This window comes from Pteropus alecto, unplaced genomic scaffold, assembly GCF_000325575.1.
Source record: "Pteropus alecto unplaced genomic scaffold, ASM32557v1 scaffold14, whole genome shotgun sequence".
Taxonomy (NCBI): Eukaryota; Metazoa; Chordata; class Mammalia; order Chiroptera; family Pteropodidae; genus Pteropus; species Pteropus alecto.
In genome coordinates this window covers 11593915-11607723 of record NW_006436810.1, presented here as the reverse complement: position 1 = coordinate 11607723, position 13809 = coordinate 11593915, and the positions used below count along the sequence as shown (strand labels likewise).

Here is a 13809-nt window from a genome sequence, read left to right as displayed (position 1 = left end):
AGCCTACAGCACCTGGTCTTTCTAGGCGGTCTCCCATCCAAGTACTAACCAGGCCCGACCCTGCTTAACTTCCAAGATCAGACGAAATTGGGCGTGTTCAGAGTGGCATGGCCGTAGACTTGTTTCTGTCTTTTTTTAAAAGAAAAAACAAAATCATTTTAACAAAACAGAATAAAACTGTTAATTTAAGTTGGCAAAATTTAAGTCAACTGTGCAGGGAAGTTATTTGACATCTCTTAGCTCTCACTTTAAATTAATGTTTATACTTATAGAAAATCAAAGGCATTCCTCTCATTACATATTACACATTATGCCATTTATTTCTCTCCTATATTTCAGATTATTCATTTCCTCCAGTTAGCTTTAAATATTTGAACTTTATTGTATTTTTATTTATATTTGGGTCTCCTCTGCCCCTCTTAGCCCCATTCTACATATTCGAGTATCAGAATGTAAATTCTTCTTCAGGTTACCAACAATTTAACAAAAAAAATAATGAAAATTCTTTAATTTACTTTTTGGATATGAAAACAGAATGGGAATACATGAGCAAATAAGATAAATGTTAACTATATTTGGACTTTTTCTTAACTAGAGTGTTATATTTATTTTTTTCTTTTTTAGTGTGGTACATTCTTATGAATAAGTGAATATCAGAATGAATGAATAAACTTTACAGATATGCTATATCTATACTTATTATTTACAAAGCTGCCACAGAGATACATTCAACAGAAATTTCACTACTATCCTTCCTTATATTAGAAAATCTAACAGTGTAAGTAAAACTTGCTCTTATTTCTGGCTTTTGACACTAATGGCAGTTTTCAGTAAAGACTGGAAGTCCAATTGATGTATGAGCCTAGTAGTTCTCCTTAATTGTGTTTGTAAATTCAATAGCTATTATAGAAAGAGACATTCTTGGCTGCACTTTACAAAAATTATTGTACCTCCTAGACCATACTTTATTCATTCTTAACTCTATGTGTTTTAAAACTGTCTTGTGTTAAGAGTAACTCAGAAATGTATATTTGTCTCTCATTGACTTGGGGAGGCTTTTGTTCTGTCACTTTTCTCTGTTAACTCAATGCATTTTGTTTAAATCTAACATAATGGCGTTGAGCATGTACTAAAAAGAATGAAGAAAATTATTTATATATAAAAGCACAGTAAGAGAAATAGAGATAAACAACGTGTTCTGGAATTTTTTGTTTTTTGAAAGTGAGTAGAAAGAAATAGAAAAAAGGTTAAGTTACTGTTGCAGATTTATATCAATAATATTTACTATCGAAGATGAAATATTGACATTTTCCCAATATTGGGAAACATTTTAAGCCCTAGATCCTCCAAAGCATTCTCACTCTCAGAACATATTTATATACTCAATAATTTTGTTTTTTAAACCTTGGCGTGTTGGAGGGCAGAAGTCACTTCCTGTAAACACATACTCCTTGCTATTACTTATGGTTGAGGCTGCCCAGTGACCATGACTGAGGCCCACATGGCTCTCACCCTGTAGGTTGACCAGTGATGCTGTTCTCTTGACCTCAAATGGTGAACATTCAGAAAGAGCTGAATGGGAAAACTGGGAAAAACTGGTCAACTGCAGGATTTTTCTGTTTCCCTAAACATACCATGCTTTGATTTCTACGTCATGACACAGGGAAATCTGCCAGTCAGTTTTCTTCAAGAATTCAGAATTATAAGTGGCACTCTCAAGCTCCTATTTTGCTGGCTTTCATCTCAAACATTTTATGCTTTTCTACTCACTCCTACTTTAAGCATCATCTAGAAGAAAAATGGGAAGAATTGAAGATATTGTCATCTGATCTCTTGCCTTTGCCTCTCACTTCAGGCTTCCATTATTCCGTGAGTTATATTTATCCATTAAGTGTATCCTTGTCCCTCTCTTTAATATGACTTTGTGTCAGTTAGGGGTGCTTTGGGATGTGATTTTCAGCCGGTTACTCTAGAAAACAAAATCCAGGGTAAATGTTTGTGTAACATTAATTTTCTTGGAAGCATTCAATTCTGGGAAAGCAGCAATGAGGAGACAGGAAAGTGAGGTTGAAAGAGGAAAATACATTAGAGAATTTGTAGCAGAACTAGCTACAGCGTTAATACCAGCTAACCGCCCATTCTCGCCAGACATCTAGAGAGACACTATAATAAGGTACTGAGCGGGAAGGGAGAAGAGTGTAGTGCACTGCACGTAAGGTGAAGCATGGTTGAGTTTTGCGAGTCAGTAACACAAGAGACTAAGCAACAAAAGCAACAGCATCCTCACCGGTAGCAACAGCCATGAGGAAAATAGCATCCAGCTTCACAACACGAGCTGAGTGTTATCCTTTAAAAGCCCACTCTGGCCAGAATAAAAAGGATGATTGGATCTGAACTGATGCATAAATGGAATCTGTTTCAGCCTGCCATTTGCATATATCAGTTCTTCTTGTATACTCTTAGGATATTGGAATTTCACGGTGAAATAAGATGTCATGAGAAAAGAGGAAAGATCCAGCTCTTCAAGGTCGTGGCTAGTTGTAATCTTATAAATCATATATTTGCGAGCTAGGCCTATGGCCAAATCCAACTACAGGGCTGTGTTTGTGCATCTATGAGCAATGGCTTTTACATATTTAAAGACTATGAATGGGGTGGAAAAAAAAGAAGAAAAATCTGTGATAGAGACCTGTAAAGACTAACATATTTACAATACACAGCTCTTTACAGAAAGTTTACCAACTCCCTAGCACTAAGACGAATGGATTTCCATCATGCCTTTTTCCCCACCCTCCGCTCTCTTTCTGGTCTGAGTTGTTTTCCTCAAAGCGTAGCCTAGACCTTCCTTCCTGAGAGCCTGACACTGGTTTTCTAAACAAGATAACGACTCTCCCAGGAGGAGAGCCCCTGAGGCCATTGTCCTCCTGCTAAATGGAGCGTATCGGGTACATAGGTCATTTTAGAAAGTGGATGCCCATATTTATTTGCTATCCTGACTGAAGTTTCTTGATTAACATTGTTTCCTCAATTATTTATCAAAATTTCAAAATATTTGCATCTGTTCATTTTAGAGGCTTGAAGAACATGTTCAGATATAGTCCACAAGACTGACGATTTTTTTGTTTTTTCCTTACTGGGCTCAGTGTTCCACCATTCCTCTAGTCTTTAGTGTAATAGCCTCTGCCCTGGGCAATTCAAATAATTTCCTCTCATAGAGGGACACTATCATTAATATAGTCTTTTCCAATTTTCTTACCCTCTTTGTCAGGAAGAGAATAATTAAGAAGTAGCATGGGAGAATATTGAAACTCTAATCCTCTCAATATTTTATGCTGATAAAGATCATTTGTTTTCTATTGCCTCCCCTTAAATAAACCCAAGTTTAGGATATAGGAGGTGGCTCTTGCTAATGCCTCTCCCCACAACACCAAGTTCCATATTTTGAGGTCTTCCCCTCGAGGGCTCCATTAGGAAGGTCTTAAGCTGCTACAAGTAGAAATCCAAGTGACAATGACTTAAGCAAATAAAGGTTTCTTTTTCTCACCCAATAACTATGTCAGTTGTTCCTTGCTGGTATTTTTCTCCATCTTTCTGGTATACTTCATTATAAATATTGATTTTTTTTTCCCCTTAAGTGTATTGCTTCATTATAAAAGTTCCACACAGCCACAATCCAAACAAGAAAACTGAGGTACTATGAGATCGAAGGGCTTTCTTTTTACCTGTACACAATTATAAATTTTCCCACAAGTCCCCATCAAACTGGTCTTTTCATACCACCATACATCTCTACCCTGCTCTAAGAAGTGGGAAGATGAACAGTGGTCATAATTGGCTAAGACCAATGGTGACTTACTCTCTGGGACAGGGTTAGAGGCTACTCAAAGCAAAACTGGAATATTGCCAGTAAGAAACAAAGAGTAAGGGTCTGGTAAGTAGAGTCTGCCTCAGTGAAAAACCCTTGTCTGAGTTAGTTCACTGAGATTACTTCTTGATATGTAAAAATAAGTTCTTAGAATTAGAAAAAGCTTTTTTTCTCTCTGGCTAAACCTCACTGATAAGATTGTAATCTGAGTATGAAATAAAAAAGAGTCAAAATTGACAGTTAAACACTGAGCAATAAATTTGTTGTCATAGCTGAGATCCTAGCCGATAACCAGCATCAACTGCCAGATGAGAGAGTGAGCCTAATTGGAGGCTAGCTCAGCTGTGACTTCAGCTGATCGCAGCACAGTGGACCTGTTACTAAAACTCCTTCCTAAATTACTGACTCCAAAATAAACAGCAAATAATGTTATTATTATACATCACTACGTTTTGGGCTAAATTCTTAGCAACTGTCTTAATAAGGTTGAGCTGCCATTAAAAAATATCATATACTAGATGGCTTAAACAACAGAAATTTATTTTCTCACAGTTCTGTAGGCTGGAAAGTCCAAGATTAAGGTTCTGGCAAGGTTCAGTCTTTATTTATTAGTTAATTCAACCTTATTTAATCCTATGAGTTAATTCTTACTTAACCTCTTTAAGTGATCATTCCTTTATTGCTCCAATGATGATGCGTTCTCAAAGTACTGATAGGATGAATGAGCTGATGAAAGTATTCATTAGGAGTAAACGAATTTACAAGTAGAATAAACATACTTATCAACAGTCACAAAATGATGTGTAAAGAAGCAAAAACAGAAAGCATGGGGTAAAAGGAATTTAGAAATAAAATTATACACAAAATTGTTTGGAAGCAGATAAATGATATCCTGATGACTCGAACAATTCAAATGATCATACTTCTAATCCTCAGCCTATTATTTCTTAGTAAATCTTGCCTACAGAAAAACGAAAACAAAGTCTTATATTTTCGGAGGAAAATTAGTTCACACATGGTTTTTCTAGTATTGCTTCTCTTATAACCTAAAATTATTGAGGCTAATTTTTTGCCCTAAAGTTTCTCTTAGGGAATTGCAAGCAATGATAAAAGAGAGGTATAAGGTAGAACTATTCTATTTCTCTTGGTTAAAAACATATAAATCTAGATTTAATCATAAAAAGCCTGGAACGATCTTTGCTATATATTTCTCATCTATTTCAATGATCTGCTAGCGATCAAATGTCAGCCTGTCAAGTAGAGAATGGTGAATATATAGAAAGAGCAAGGTGCATATTAACACGTCGATGCCATTGTATAACTCCAATAATCTGTGAGTCAAGTAATATATTCATTTTAAAAATATGAAAAATGTGTATCAGATGTTATGTAAATTATCTAAATTTATAGAGCTAGCAGATGAGGGAACTAATTCTGATTCCAAAATTCAAATCATTTTCCACTGTTATTTTGTTATAATCAAATGTCTATTGAGAGTCGGTTTTTGTGTGTGTTTGTATAATTGTGTATCATTTCATATTTGCTTATAATTAAGTCAAGTTATTATGTTTCCCGGGGTATTTGTAGTTTAGAGATGACCTCCAACCATGACTGTCATTTAAGGAATTTAGCGGGAAAGGGGGACATTTTCTTGGCAGAAAGTAATTACGATAGCCACAAAATTACAATAAGTCCAGCTCTGCCTTTTTTTCTGCATGCACCCTTTAGTAACCGCAACCTGACTCAGTTAAACTACGCTATGTCTCCATTTATCACATTGTCTTCACAGTATTGCTATCAATACAGTTATTCCAATCGACAATAATATATATTCCACACCTAGCGTGTGCAGGAGCATGTACCAAATATTGGAATGCAAAAAAACATCATTTAAGTATTTTCTGCTTCAGAACGACCTCTCATTTCGTTGGAATTTCAGATTCCAGTACAGAGTAGTTATGACTAGATTTCTCATGAGTTGGATGGAAAAATAATTACAAGTGTTAGAGAAAGTGGTGAACATAAAGGGGTCACCTGAGGAAGACTGAGAAAACGATGGCTTTAGCCGAATTTCACTGGAAAACGGAATAAAAAAAGTGGTTTGGCAACAAAGGATGTTACATGTCAGGAAACGGAGGGAGAGAGCGCGCCAGTGAGAGAGCACATTAATAGCAATGCAGTGATTATTTAGTGAGAAATTAGATTATTCCATTTTTCTTTTGTAAGAAACTAGATTATAAAATAATCCTATGATAAACAAAGGCCAATGGCTGCAATACACAGCAAGTCCTCCAGTAACATCATTTTGTTTCGTTATAAGATTGTTGAGAAAAGAAAAATAAAAATCTCTTCACAGGTTGGGCCACCGCGTGTGTGGTTTGCACGTGTCATTGGGAAAGCTTGGGTGTTCTCTGGGTACTTTGGTTTCCTCCCACCACCTGAGGACACATGCCGATGAAGGGAATGGGTTTGTCTACGCTCTCCCAGTCTGAGTGAGCATTGCTGTGCGTGAGTGTGCCCCGGGATGGGACGGTGCTCCGTCCTGGGTGGGTCCCGCCTTGTGCCCTGAGTTGCCAGGAGAGGCCCCTGCCACCTGTGACCCCAAACTGGAATAATAGGAGGGTTGGAAATATAATGGTCTGACTTAATTTTATTAATCTTTCTTAAATGTATGTATGGCTCACATTTATTTCAATGTTTAACATTCAAAGTGTTTGGGGTTTTTATTGAAAAGTTTGGTGATGTTTTCGTGGCCAGAAATAGATGGTAGGACATTAACTCTCGTTTATATCAATTAGCCTGTGGTCAAATTGGTTTTGTTATGAGTCGTTTTGCTTAAAGTGGCAATTTCCGAGAACCTATCAAGGACATTAAGCGAAGACTTATTGTAATTTGTTTAAGCATCGCAATGTAGAACTTTTTCTGTGCCCTGTGCTCCCAAACAACAGAGAGGGGTGAGAAAGCCACCCATCCTTCTATGTTTCCTGCAAACAGCACAGAAAACACTCTCCCATGTGACATAGTTAAGCCTTGCCTGTAGCCCACTTGTTTCCTGTGACAAACCACACACAGGCCTTGCAAATTCCCATTTATTTTGTTTCATAAATGACTAATTGAACTGTTTGTCCTCCTTCCAGGCTGGACAAATGCCTGCTAATTTGATTTGACCAAACCTTAATGAGGCTTCTCCCCTCCCCATAAGTCCGTGCAGTTAAATAAGCTTTCTGGTCCCCCCAAAGATCAGATGACTGCAGAGAAAAACGTTTCCTGCTCAGCTGTCTGGTCGTACCACCTGCTAACCCAATAAATCCTGTCTGCCTGATTTCTGACACTGGTCAGAGCGCTCTTCCTATGCAACCGTACCCCTCTTCATACTGCAATAGTGTTTTCAAATCAAGCCCCTCCTGTCTAAGGGAAGATTTGTTTTTTATCTGACAACAGAGAAATTCTGCTGCAGTGAGATATGCTAGGCTTAGTTGATGATGTGTAATTACAGCGGAAAAGAAGTATAATTGGAGGTGATCATATATAGAGATAATATTTTAGAATGCTCTTAAATTGGAGTATTTAAAATTTGGAAGATGTATGTATTATAGATAGATATAGATGAAATAGATATAGATATAGTAGATAGGTATAGGTATAACAAAAAAAAAAGTCTTTCTCAAAAGTCATATTGAAAAGACAGAGAGTGGGAGCAGTGGTTATGGACAGAAATCACTACTGACCTATTACCCTTCCTAATCCTGGGGAAAATACCTGTGTGTATGGAGCTATAACATGAAAAAGTGAAGAATGATGACTACCTAATCAGGGTTAATATACTTTAGAATATTATGAAGACATTTCTCATCAGCTTAATAAATCCTTTCCCAGACCCACAGGGTATTGCGAAATGATAGATTGTTTGGGAATGTGTTGGAATTTAAAGTACTATATATGTTTTAAATTCCTGGTTTAACTACGTTGCTTTCTTTCATTTCTCTATTCAAGATCAGAGATTATAAAATTATGATAAATATTTTTTATAAGTGAGCTTAAGTTTTCTGGTGAATCACAGTGTTTGGGGTCCAGAAGGAACTACTACTAGGAGACAAATGACCACAAAAGCAATCTGGCAAAAGCCTCTGAAAATCTACTTATGTTGCAAAGTTATTATTTTCGACGATCTCCGTTTTGCAATAATTAATAAGGCTGCTCCCTCTAAAGGAAGATTGTTTAATTGAAAGATTGTGGGAAAATTCATCAGTGTATGTTCTTTCTTCTTCAGTCATAATACATGTTGGAAATTAGTCTGGATTGCTAAAAATAAACCGTCTGTGGAATGGCCAATGAAATTCATAGCAAAAATGCTATCATTATGGGCAGCAACTTTGCAAAACATGGATGCATCTCTTCTTGTATGTATAGCCTGTGTACACTGAACAGGAAGCGTTTAAAATCAGGAATTTAATTAATGAAAATTCTTACCGAAAGTTTGTAATATAATTCTAACTAGATGAAGTTCTTTCTTTGTGGGATTTTAAATATTTGTCTTATTTTATGTGACTTTCCGTATTTGTTTCAATTGGAAAGGAAGACCTTTTATTTGTGAATTAATTTATTTAACACAGAAATTGTATAATTTAGTGATGACTGTGTCATCTAATTCTCAGCGGAAGATAAGGTATCCTGTGTTGTTATTCTGCTTTATGAAGACAGGATGACTAGAATAAGATAAATAACACATGTCTATGTGCCGTAATAAGTACTAAGAAAATTCCCTTTAAAGTAATCATTCAGCCAGTATCCTATGGCATTATTCATTAACATTTCTAGCTTAGATTATCCTAAGGTCTTTTCATCATACAGTCTTATTTCTGGAGGGAACTATAAACTTTGAAAATCAGAAGGGAGGTATTGAAACTTTTATTTAAAAAAAAGGAAGCACTGAAAATGAATTATGAAGACAAAATTAAAATTAATGTGAGAAGGCATTGAAATATTCTTATCTCTCTGTGGGATTTTCAGGTTATGGCATTCTCATAACACAAGTCATGAAGCTCAATGTAACCAATGATGCAACATATATTAAATAAATCTTTAATCTGTTTATGTCCTTTTTATCTAATACCGAAAACGTCGGAAAAACTTTATTTAGCCACATACAGCACAACACATCGGCCTACAAATGTGCTGATAATTTTCCCAATCTAAATGAACAATCCTAACCCCATTTCTTTATTGAACTATTGCCTCATATCTCTGCTTAAAAGTCACATACAACTTTTAAAGTATTCAAATTTTGAATGTATTTGCATGTATATATGCATGGGCAATCATGTTTTTTATTACTAAAAATAAATTTTCTCATAATTTTTTTTTTTTAAGAGGTTCTGTCTTCAACACCTCTCGAGCTACTCTCCTGATTTTTCTCAGTGGCCGTTCCATGTCAACATCCTTTGTATATTCATTCTTATCTTCTTGCTTCTAAACATTTAACCGTCATCCGTTAGCGTCTTAGTCCAATCGGACTGCCTTAACAAAAGTACCATAAACTGGGTTGTTTAAATAACAAACACTTATTTCTCACAGTTCTGGAGTCTGGGAAATTCAAGATGGAGTTTTCAGCGGATTCGACGTCTGGCGAAAGGCCACTCTGTGGTTCACGGGTGGCTCTCTCTCCCTGTTTCTTCACGTGGCAGAAGGCACAAGAGGGTCTCTTTTATAAGAGCACTAATCTCATTCACGAGGGCTCCACTCTCGTGACTAATCACCTCCTAAAGGCCCCATCATATTGGGGGTTAGGATTTCAGCATAGAGATTTTGGGGCACACAAACATTCAGTTTATAGTACCCAGGAAATTTTCTAGGACTTCTTGAACTCATCTGGGTGATCACACAGATTTACATCTTTACACACAAAATCTATGATGCTGAGGACTGAATCTCCATCTCCAGCTCAGATATTGTCCTTGAACTATAGTTTTATATATCCAAATGAGCATCTCCACTTGACTCTCTGATAGTCATATCAGGTGTAATATGGCGAACACCAAACTCCTGACCTTCCCACCAAAACCTACTGCTCCATCTCAGCTAACCCGTTACACCCTTCCAGTGTTGCTGGTTATAAAGCTAAAATTCAGTCCGAGTCCGTCTCTCTCTTAAGCATACCTCATCTTCCACTCGTCAGCAGCATCTCTCTTCTCCTTCGAATGTACCTGTAGAATGGATCTGCTTCTCACTGTTCCCATTGCTACTGCTGAGGGCCACGCCACACCATAATTATTTCTTTTCTGGATTATTTCTAACTGGCCTCCCTTCTTCTACCCCTTTAAGTAATTGGCTACACAGAAACATGATTTTAAATAAACAGCAGCAACCACAAAACAGTCGTCAAATTGAAGTAAGCTGTTCATTTTCTAGAATCAAATTTTAGCCTGGAATATCATACAGAAGGTCAATGGACTATGTAGTAGAACAAAAAACAAAGAAAGCATAAATCAGGAAGAAAACCTCTCAGCATGTCGATACAAAAGGTGTAATGGAAACTTTTAGAAGAAGAAAAAAAAGAGATGAAGAAAAAACAAATACAAAATAGAATTTTTTCTAAACTAAAGAGATCAAAGTCTACAGACTGAAAATTTGTACTTCGATTATCTAATCTGACTTAATATAAAACTGTTATTATCTCATGTTCCCCAGAATGTACAATGATATATTGCTATGATACTTTCAATATATCTGACTAATCATGTTAAAAGGGCCAAGCCTATTAAGCAAAAAGACTATAGAAAGATTTGACATTTACTGTCTTTTGAAATGACACATCGTTCTGTATTTACAAAGAAAAATAAATTCTCTTGATGATTACTTTCAAATAAGATACATTTTACTTGTTTTTATTTCAACAATTTTTTTTTTTTTTTGTCACTGGGGTGCTATATACCTGAAGAATTAAATAATGGAGCAAGAAATTGCTACTTCCAAGATGGTGTGTTCACATAATGATGTTAGTGAAATCTTTATAGAAAAAAAGCATTCTGATTATTATTGCTGGGACAATGGAAAGGGCACTGGATGGGTGTAAAGATTTTGAGGTTCTAGTACCTTCTAAATACCAGGTTTCTCATTTGCATGATGTAACCAAAGCTGCCTTTCTATCAGTGCTGTTATGAAAATTAAATTAGTATGCTGTAATTCCAGGAAGTTGCATCCAGGAAGTTGTGTATCTGAAAAAGGGGTCATCATTTGTGTACAGCAGGTCTTCGAATAATGTTTTGTTCAAAAAAAGATTCCTGGCCAGGCCCACTGTCTGTATGGAGTTTGCATGTTCTTGCCATATCTGAGTGAGTTTTCTCCAGATACTCCAGTTTCCTGCCATGTGAAGTGAACTGGCACATCTACATTATCCCAGTCCACGTCAGTGCAGGTGTGTGTGGGTGTGCCCTGCGATAGAAGGGTGTCCTGTCCCAGGTGGGTCCCTCCTTGTGCCCTGAGCTGCTGGGAGAGACTCTCGCCACCTGTGACCTTGAACTGGAATGAGTGAGTTGGAAAACAATAATCTTACTTGTTTTTATTAGTCTTTCTTAAATGTGTATATAGGTTACATTTATTTTAATGTTTAATATTAGAAGTATTTTGTTTTTTTATTTAGAAATTTGGTATTGTTTTTGTGACCAGAAATATGCCTAACTCTTGTTCATATCAATAAGCCCATGGTAAAACTGGTGTCATGAGATGTTGTTTTACTTATAGTTGCAGTTTCCAAGAACTTATGACAATGTTAAGTGAGGTCTTACTGTATTCCTGAGAAAGAAAATATATGTCCAATTAAACTATGAGAAAAACTTTGAATTTTTTATTATTTTATATATGAAAAATTCTTTGACTAAATAAATTTAGTAAATGCTCCACAAATTAATGTTATTTTTGTTTTCACGCTTTTCCAAATACCCTGTAAGTTTTCATTTCAATGTGAACTAAATAGGCTGTTTTTACGACAATTTAAACAGCAAATGATTTCAGCACGTATAATTCAGATAAGGCACCTAATCCAGTGGATTTGCTGATGATATGAACAGTAATGACCAGATTAGGGCATTTTCAGTCAACGATTGCTACACCCGTGACAGCCACTGAGGCAAGAGCAATGGTGAGACACCAAAGATCTTGGACACGTCAGTTTCAGAGAAGACAAAATGGTTTGACAGTATATAGACTGTGAAATACCAAGTACAGTTCTAAGAGATTATCACTAGAGAGTTAATTCTAGGAGGGATATGACCATGAGCATCCTTGAGCACAGACCTTGAGGATTCTGTTGTGAAACTATATATCTAAATATTTATTGTAAGAATTATGTGGCATACTTTTATATTATCTATTGTCTCTTCCCCATATTGTTCCATTTAATCCCCTGTCATTCCTTCCCCTCTCTAAAAACCCCTGCATTTTATGAAGATGTTTCATTTATTTTAGAAATGAGGAAACTGAACCTTGGCATCATTAGTGACTAAGATTATATATACATTAACAAGCAGAAATAGCAGAACTTTTTCTGTATCTAAAATATCACAGTTTTCCTTAAAATATATGCTGTTACCCAAAATCCAGTATCATAGGGGAAAATGTGCTTCAGTAGAGAACTATGCACTGTCTAGAGGATACTCCTGTGGTTGGTCTGCCTCCGATATCTGAGAGGTTTTCTACAATTCTGCATATTACAGACTTATGGCGATGCCAATAGTCTCTCCCTCAGTGCTGAAGAAGCTAATTTCACCTCCATTTTTACATTCTTTTCAATATTCCTCATCTATAAATATGCCTTTTCTTTGGATTCTCCTTTGAACTAGTTATAGCATCCACCTGGTACCCTTGAGTTAAATTAAACCTTTTAACTCATGTTCATTTTTATATCTTTATGACAGTCATTTTTTCAAACTGCCTTTTAACAATAGTCAATAAAATATTATACTGCTTTCATTTATTTATTGAGCAAATAAATTCACTGATTTCTATGTCCTGGCTTAAATCGTTATCCATCTTTCACCCATCTCAAAAATAATGTGACAACTTGCCTGAGGGTAGATGTAAGTTAGGAGCAGAGTACAAACATACTTTTCCACAGACTTTGTGACCCTGAAAACAAATGAAATATCTGTGAAACTAGCTGCTACGTTCTGCTGTTAACTTGTACACACTTAATGTTACACTGTTTTATTCCATCATACTTTGATCTGGCCTACTTTCTCGTGAAACTATATAATTATTCGTATCTTTAAAATAGTAGCAATAATAAAAAAAATAGTAGCAATAGTAATCCTAATCTCTTGAACTTTATTAACCCTACATTTTAAAGTAAATAAATTATATATCCCTGCGGATTCTCATTACCATATTTAGATGATGCCCATGCTTATAATGATGACCTCGTGAAACGGTATATTAAAACATTAATATTAAAACATTTAATATTTAATCTTTATAGAAAGGCTTGAACTTCAATTATCTTTAAAATTTTTTTTTTTTACTGAAAATGAGTTAAGTTTTAGCACATCATTGACTAATACTTTTCTTCTTGATTTGCCCTGTGATTTCAAATTAGCTGAATCAACATGATTTCGGTATCTACTAAATTCAATATAAAGCCAAAGCCAGAAAAAGTTTAGAGAGAGAAAACTGATTTCTTTTGCAGTGAAACATAACTACATTAATTACATTTAAAACTGAATGGTTTCATTGAAATAAAACTAGATAACCTTGGAGCTATAACGAAGTTAGCAATTAAGCAAATTTCTGTAGTTAAGTAAATAGCTACTTCTAGAATTAGTATGATGTTGCTAACAAAAACGTGTTTATCAACGAAAGATTTGGATGTCCATCAAGTTCTATAATGATTAGGTTGTCTTCATTTATATTTAAATATTAACTTCCTTCAATGCAAGAGAAATTTGGAATTG

The 13809-nt window shown here is 35.6% G+C and overlaps 1 non-coding gene across 1 annotated transcript; it reads right to left on the bottom strand.

Moving 5' to 3' along the window:
- On the bottom strand, window positions 1-119 carry LOC112481255. Its single transcript, XR_003046860.1, has one exon. It is a non-coding gene; the product is annotated as a 5S ribosomal RNA (ribosomal RNA).
- Between the last annotated feature and the right edge of the window lie 13690 nt (window positions 120-13809).